Raw genomic sequence first — 6,791 nt, forward strand, 5'->3', positions numbered from 1 at the left:
ATATATATATATATCAGGAGAATTAAGTCTATGGAAAAGTAGGCCCTTATTTTAACTTTAGTATAAGTACCATCCATTCATTTAGTCATCTATTTACTTAATAAATATTTATCGAGCACCTAAAAAAAAAGCTGCTTGTACAAACAATACGATCTATGTTGAACATCTTCTGCGTTCTTGCGGGGATAGGAATTTTGGTGTCTTCCGTGCAGTGTGTGCCTACAGGCCCATCTCCAGGTGGCCGTGGACGACAAAAGTCCTGGGTGCGGCGTCTCCACTGGTCCTCTTCCCTTGTTGGCCACATCGCATACAGGTCGCTGCTGGAGGAACCAAGCACATGGTTGGTTCAGACCTGGTTTCCCCCCAGATTTTGCTTCGTGCATTTTCTCCTCTCACCAGTTTTGCTCTGTACCCTTTCACGCTCAACAGTCTTATCCATCTATGAGACCGCACACTGCGTCTTGGAGGCAGGCTGTGACTCATCGAACCTTGGAACGACATCAGAGACCTCATAAAAACAGAACGAATGGAAGAAAAGCTGAAGCATCGTAGCACAAGTGCTGTGCAGGCAACTTCTCTTCCCCGTCGCTGTGCCCTAATGTTTACAGACAGATGTTCAGGTGTGGGGAAGGGTCATGGTCAGGCAACGGGATGCACACAGTCATGCTGCTGAACTATATGTGTGATGATATGCCAGAGGCTATATCGTGTTACCACGATAAGAAAACCAGTACACACATATTTACATAAATCTAATGGCTATAACTTTTTTTTTACGAACTAGCCAATATTACAGTCACTCCTCAGTGGCCAGGCCAGACGGATACCTGACAGGTCGTAGAGCACAAAGTTCACTCGGTTGATGTAAACGCTAGAAATACGTCTTTGCTAGGAAGTCAAATTGCTCGTGCCACAGGAGTATCTGAGGAGCCTCTACTTGACTCTTCTACCATCTCAAGAACATTAGGTAAGTGGCTTTTCCATGCAAAAAGATGTCTGGAGATAGTCTTCTTTATTTCACATCAAATCTGTAATTTTGAAGGCAGGTACCTGCGGCTCTTAGGTCCCATTGAATTAGCTCCGACTCATAGCAACCCTCTGTTCAACAGAAAGAACATTGTCCAGTGCTGCGCCATCCTCACCATTGTTACAATTGAGTCCATTGGTTCCACCCCGGTGTCAGTCCATCCTCTTTTCAGCTGTCCCTCTTCTTTGCCAAGCATGATGTCCTTGTCCAGCAACTGGTCTCTCCTGGCGTGTCCAACGTGAGATAAAGTCGTCCCATCCTTGCTTCCAAAAGCATTCTGATTGTACTTCTTCTAAGACAGATTTGCTTGTTTGTTCTTTCAGAAATCCACGGTGCTTTCACCATGATTCAAACACATTGATTCATTTTCAGGCTTTCCTTTTCGATGTTCAACTTTCACATGTATAGGAGGTGGTTGAAAATATCATGGCTTGTGTCAGGCGCACCTTAATCTTCAAAGTAACATACATATTTTCAACACTTTAAAGGGGGCTTTGCAGCATATTTACTCAAGGCATTGTGTTGCTTTATCTCTTGTCTGTTGCCGCAATGCGTCACTTGATCTGTTGACTGCTGATTCCCTGGGCATTGATTGCAGATTCAAGCAAGACAAGACCTTTGGTAACTTCAGTCCTTCTCGCCATTTATCATGATGAAACTTACTCGGCCAGTGGCGAGGACTTGGGTCTTCTTGACACTGAGTTGCCGTCCGTACTGAGGCTGCAGTCCTTGATCTTCCTCAGCAAGGGCTTCACGTCCTCCTCACTTTCTGCAAGCAAAGCTGTGTCATCTGCACATCTCCGGGTGTGACGTAAGCCTTCCTCCAATCCTGATCCCACACGAGCGAGTCTTCAACGACTCGCAGCTCCTCCAATTTCATCCAGCTCTCAAACTTCAGTTTTCGTGGTGATCAAATCAAGAACACTTTAAAACACTTTGTTTTGCCTTTGTGCTACAAGCAAGTGCTCACTCTTGAATACAGGCTGGGAAGAACCACTGGGTGAGTCCCTTTTTATCAAGGCGAACAGCAAAATCACTCAGCCTTTCCTGCTTTTACCTTTTCTGCAAGGTCTTCCGTTTTCTCCACAAAAAAAGAGTTGAATTCCTTCCCTAAAAACTTCCCATGAGTGTCTTCTCCCAGCTGAGACAGCACCCACCTAGGTGGTCTCACAAGTTGTCAAACGGCTACCCAAAGTCCAGTATTCAAACCACCATGCTCACCAAAGGGTTGGCCAGTCAATCCCACCCCAGGGCACTTCTGAAGACAGGCCTGGGAGCGGCTTCCAGAGGTCACAGCCTTGACTCCTAGTGGACATTTCCACTCGGCCCAAACAGCATGCCCAGGAAACGGAAGCGGCCAGCGCAGCCGGCCCGTTCTTCTTCTTCTTCGTCTTTCCTGCCCCACCCTCTTCATGCCCCAAACACTCTCTGAAATGTACCCAAAAAGGCATGACGGGGGCTCCAGAAGGGACAGTTTGAACACAGGTGATAAACGCAATGAGTTTTTGCCAAACATAGATGTTTCCATCTCGTAATGTTCGACCACTTCCCCACCCTTTGGCCGATTGAAAAGAACTGGAGAGGGTGGATTACCAATGGAATGAGGCAAAGTTTGTGTTTTACCATCACTTCCAGAGTTCAGCACCACCCCCGGCACCGCGCACCCCATGTCAAGAATGCAAATGGGTACACACGGGTTTGTGTCCCTTCTGGTTCATTGCAAGCATTACAATGTACCGAAAATGCCCTAACTGGACATCGAATGGAAGCATGTCTTCAGGAACGATATCTATTTCTTGTGATGGGCTTGGGAAGCGCCGTGTCTTTTTCCAGTTCCAGCCCAGTTTAGGGTGGAAGGGAGGATTTTTGTACTTGAGGATCCCTGAGGAGCCCAAAATGTCAAGCACTCAGCGGCTAATTGACAAGTTGGTGGTCCAAACCCACCCAGCAGGCTTCAGAAGAAAGGTCTGATGAGCTGCTTCCCCAAGGTCACAGCCGGGAAAGCCCGGTGGCGCACAGCTCCACGCTAGGAGCGCACGAGGTCACCATGACTTGCCATGAACTTGATGGCAACTGGTTGTTGGGTGTTTGGATAAAGGGACCACCCAAGTGTGAGGGGTCTTTGGGGGCCTTTTAAGAATGGAAGATGGGCTGACCATCTGCTAGGAACTCTGATGTAGGAAGTCAGAACTGTGAAGGATCCAAGAGATCATTTACTCAATCCATATCCGCTCTATTTTTCAGCTGGGGACACTGAGGCTCAGAGAGGTTAAGTAGCTGGTCCACGTTCCCACAGTTAGTTCTTGCTGCAGCCTGGGCTGGTGTGACAGTATTGCTCCATGGGAAGTTTCTAAAGGCTCTGTCTTCCCCCAATTACATCATCTTCCCAGGATGCAGTTCCAGGTAATCCGTCTTCCAAGAGCCACCGCCCAATATCAGTTTGCCTCTGAGCCAAGGAACAAGAAAGTGAGCCAGGAATACTTCTAGTAAGTCATTTTTAAGGTGACCAGACGTCCCGCTTTTGGTGGGACAGTCCCAATTTGTAACAATCTTTCCCACATGCCGCGGCGTTTTTAAAAAGTCCCGATTTTTGGAAAGAATGCACGACAAGCTAGGGTATAGGGTTTTCGGCTGCCATGTGGCTATTTCTCCAGGATATGAGTTTTATCAATGGTGTCCCGCTTTACCAATGTTAAAATCTGGTCACCTTAAGTCGGTGCGGACACATTGATAGGCACGATGCCTCCTAGGGTTTCCATGGCTGCAAGTCTTTGCAAAAGCAGATGGCCCCACGGCTCCTCAAAGAGCCCCTGGTGGCCTGGCCTCACAGCATCTGACTGGGGGACCACTGCACCACCCGGACTCCTGTGCGCATGCCTCACCTACCCAGCTATTTGGAGCATGGGGAGCGTGTGAACAGTCCGAACTCTGGCTTTGTTACGCTCTGCCTGGGGTGAGCTGCACTAACCCCACTTCACCCAAACATAATTGTCTTCATCGGTACTTTTGTTTTTTTACTTTCCCTTTTCCAATCTCCCTTGAAATAATTGGGTTATTGTACTAGAAGTGTTCCTGGTGATGAGAGACTTAAAAGCTAGTAGAAATATGTAACACAGAAGAGTCGGCATTCCCTTAGGAAATCACTATGGAATATAGTCGAAAGGGGAAGATGTTAAAACCAAGATACTGTTGAATGGAATTGATTGGAAAAGGCACGCTGTCATTGGAGAAAAGCAAAAAAAAAAAAAAGTCTGAATAGTTTCTTGATTTTAGAATTCATTCTATTGGTGGGATATTGTCAATGTACCACAGGCCCTATCTACCCTTAGCGTTTGATTAAAAGGAAGGTGATGAATTATTTAAACTTGACAATGGCAGAAATGGCCTTGTGGATCATTTGCTTACAAGGACGGAGAGAGTAAGTGATTTCTTTCAATGGTGAGGACAGTGCGGAAGCCGAGGCGTTATCTTTCAGGTAATGGACCGGATCTACCTAGAATCAGGGCACAAAGGGACGTGAAAGCGGCACCATGCGGACTCCTGCCTGTGTCCCGTTGGCACCACTGGGCGGGCAGTACCCTTACATAACCAATGCCATGAAGACAAAAGATCAAAATGTAAGGTTCAGCTGATTTCAGCCTCATCGGGTCCTGGTTCAAATCTACTCTGTGGAGCTAAGCCTCCTAATCAGTCTCATCTCAGTAATTAGAAAGTGTAGTCCGGTGTAATCATCAAAGCTCCAACTTCATTTGGCTAAGGGCTCTCTCCTCCCCTGGCTCAGGCCTGCCCCCAAGAAAAGGGGACCTGCTTAAATTCAAGACACCCCAACCTACCACTGATGCCAACATCCCCCCATCCTCCTTCCTTGGTTGGCTGACCAGTTTCTGATCATTCTAGGGCAGAGCAGGAGAGAGGAGGCAAGTGGGATATCAGAGCTGGACATGGCTAATTATAGAGCTGGGATGGAGCCCTAAGACCCAAGGGTCTCTGGGAATCAAGAGAAACAATATTTTAATATAATTCAACACGAAGTACAAAAGTATTGCTGCCAAATCACGTTGTTTGATGCCATCAAGTAGGTCCTGACCCACAGCAACACTGTGCACAATGAAAGGACACACTTCTTGGTCAAAGAAACCTTGTTAGACAAACTTATAAAACGGCGAACGTTCTGTGTCTCAGCAGAGCCTCCCCCCAGGTGTCTGCCCTTCTGAAGGCCGTGTTTCCATCTCTCCAGCCCTTCCCTAAAGACGCCTGTGCCCTTATATGGACAGCGCATCACAACGGCAGTTTGGGCATCCTCGGAGGATGCGGACCGTGCCCCTTTTCAGTGTTCTTTAAGTTCGGGGAACAAAAAGAGATCTGAAGGGGCAACGCAGCCTTCTCATGCTGCTACGAGAAAGACAGCCGTGTGGATGTGGGGTAGTTGGGGTAAAGGTTCCCATCTACTGAGGAAAACAAATCCCTGGGTACAACTTCCCTGACCTTTTTCTCGTGAATACAGTTTTCCATTTCCTTGAAATTCTACAAAATCAGTCTTAGTTTTGTGCCCTTTGAGAAAATCCATCAAAGTCACCCCCACGGGAATCTCCCCATAGAATTGCTATAACCTTTGAGATGACCTCTCTGCTTGGAATTTAACTGACCAGGGACATCCCCGCCCCCTAGGAAGCCACTGTTTTGATTAGACCTTATTTGGAAGGTACCCCAATGAACGAAACACAAGTAAACATCTTTCTGGTATCCTCTGCTTTGAGTCGAGAGCCATCTGAGAGTAGCAATGCTCCCACCTTGCTGCACATCCTCTTCTGAATCACCTTGATTCACCTTGTTCTACATCCTCTTCCGCATCCTGCCTGAACTGCTTGCTGGCAGTTAGTTCCCTGTCAATGTACTGCTGCAACCGTTGATGGGAGATCTTCAGCAATGGTACATCATCTGCAGATCACAGGTTATTTATGATGATGCATTCTTCTTCTGGTCTAGCTTCTCAGATAGAGCATATAGATTGAATCAAGTGTGATAAAATGATACAACCCAGACACATGCCTTCCTTGATTTCAAACTGCTCAGTGTCCCCTCTTTCCGTTCCAACACTTGCCCTTTGATCAACCTATAGGTTCTATATGCGCACAATGAAGTGTTCTGGAATTCCCAGTTCTCGGTAATGTTTTCCATAGTTTATTCTGATCCACACAGTTGAATACCTTGCAAGTCAATAAAACACAAGTAAACATCTTTTTAGCATTCTCTGCTTTCAGTCTGCTGATATCAATAATGAAATTAATCATCCTACATCCTCTTCTGAATAGGGCTTGAGCTTCCTATTGCGATATCACTGCAACTGTTTAATTATCTTCAACAAAACTTTACTTGCCTGTGATTAATGACACTGCTCAATAAATTGTGCCTTCTTGTAGACCACTTTTCCTTTAAATGGGCACAAATATGGACCTCTTCTCATCGGTTAGCCAAGTAACTGGCTTCCAATTTCCTTGGCATAGACAAATGAGGGCTTTGAGCCCAGCAGGCATTTATTAAACCATCTCCATTGGTATTCTGTCAACTTCTGGGGCCTTGCTTCTGTCCATGGCTGCAGTGCAGCTTGGACTTCTTCCCTAATGCCATCAGTTCTTGGTGGCACGCTACCCTCTAAAATGATTAAATGTCTAGAAATTCAGCTTTAAAGTGTTTTAAATAAATAAAGTGGCTCTTCTCAGAGCCCTAGTGGCATAGTGGTTACGTGTTGCACTGCTAACCTCAA

This window comes from Echinops telfairi, unplaced genomic scaffold (assembly GCF_000313985.2).
Source record: "Echinops telfairi isolate 266 unplaced genomic scaffold, ASM31398v2 ScPeMD7_18;HRSCAF=68, whole genome shotgun sequence".
Taxonomy (NCBI): Eukaryota; Metazoa; Chordata; class Mammalia; order Afrosoricida; family Tenrecidae; genus Echinops; species Echinops telfairi.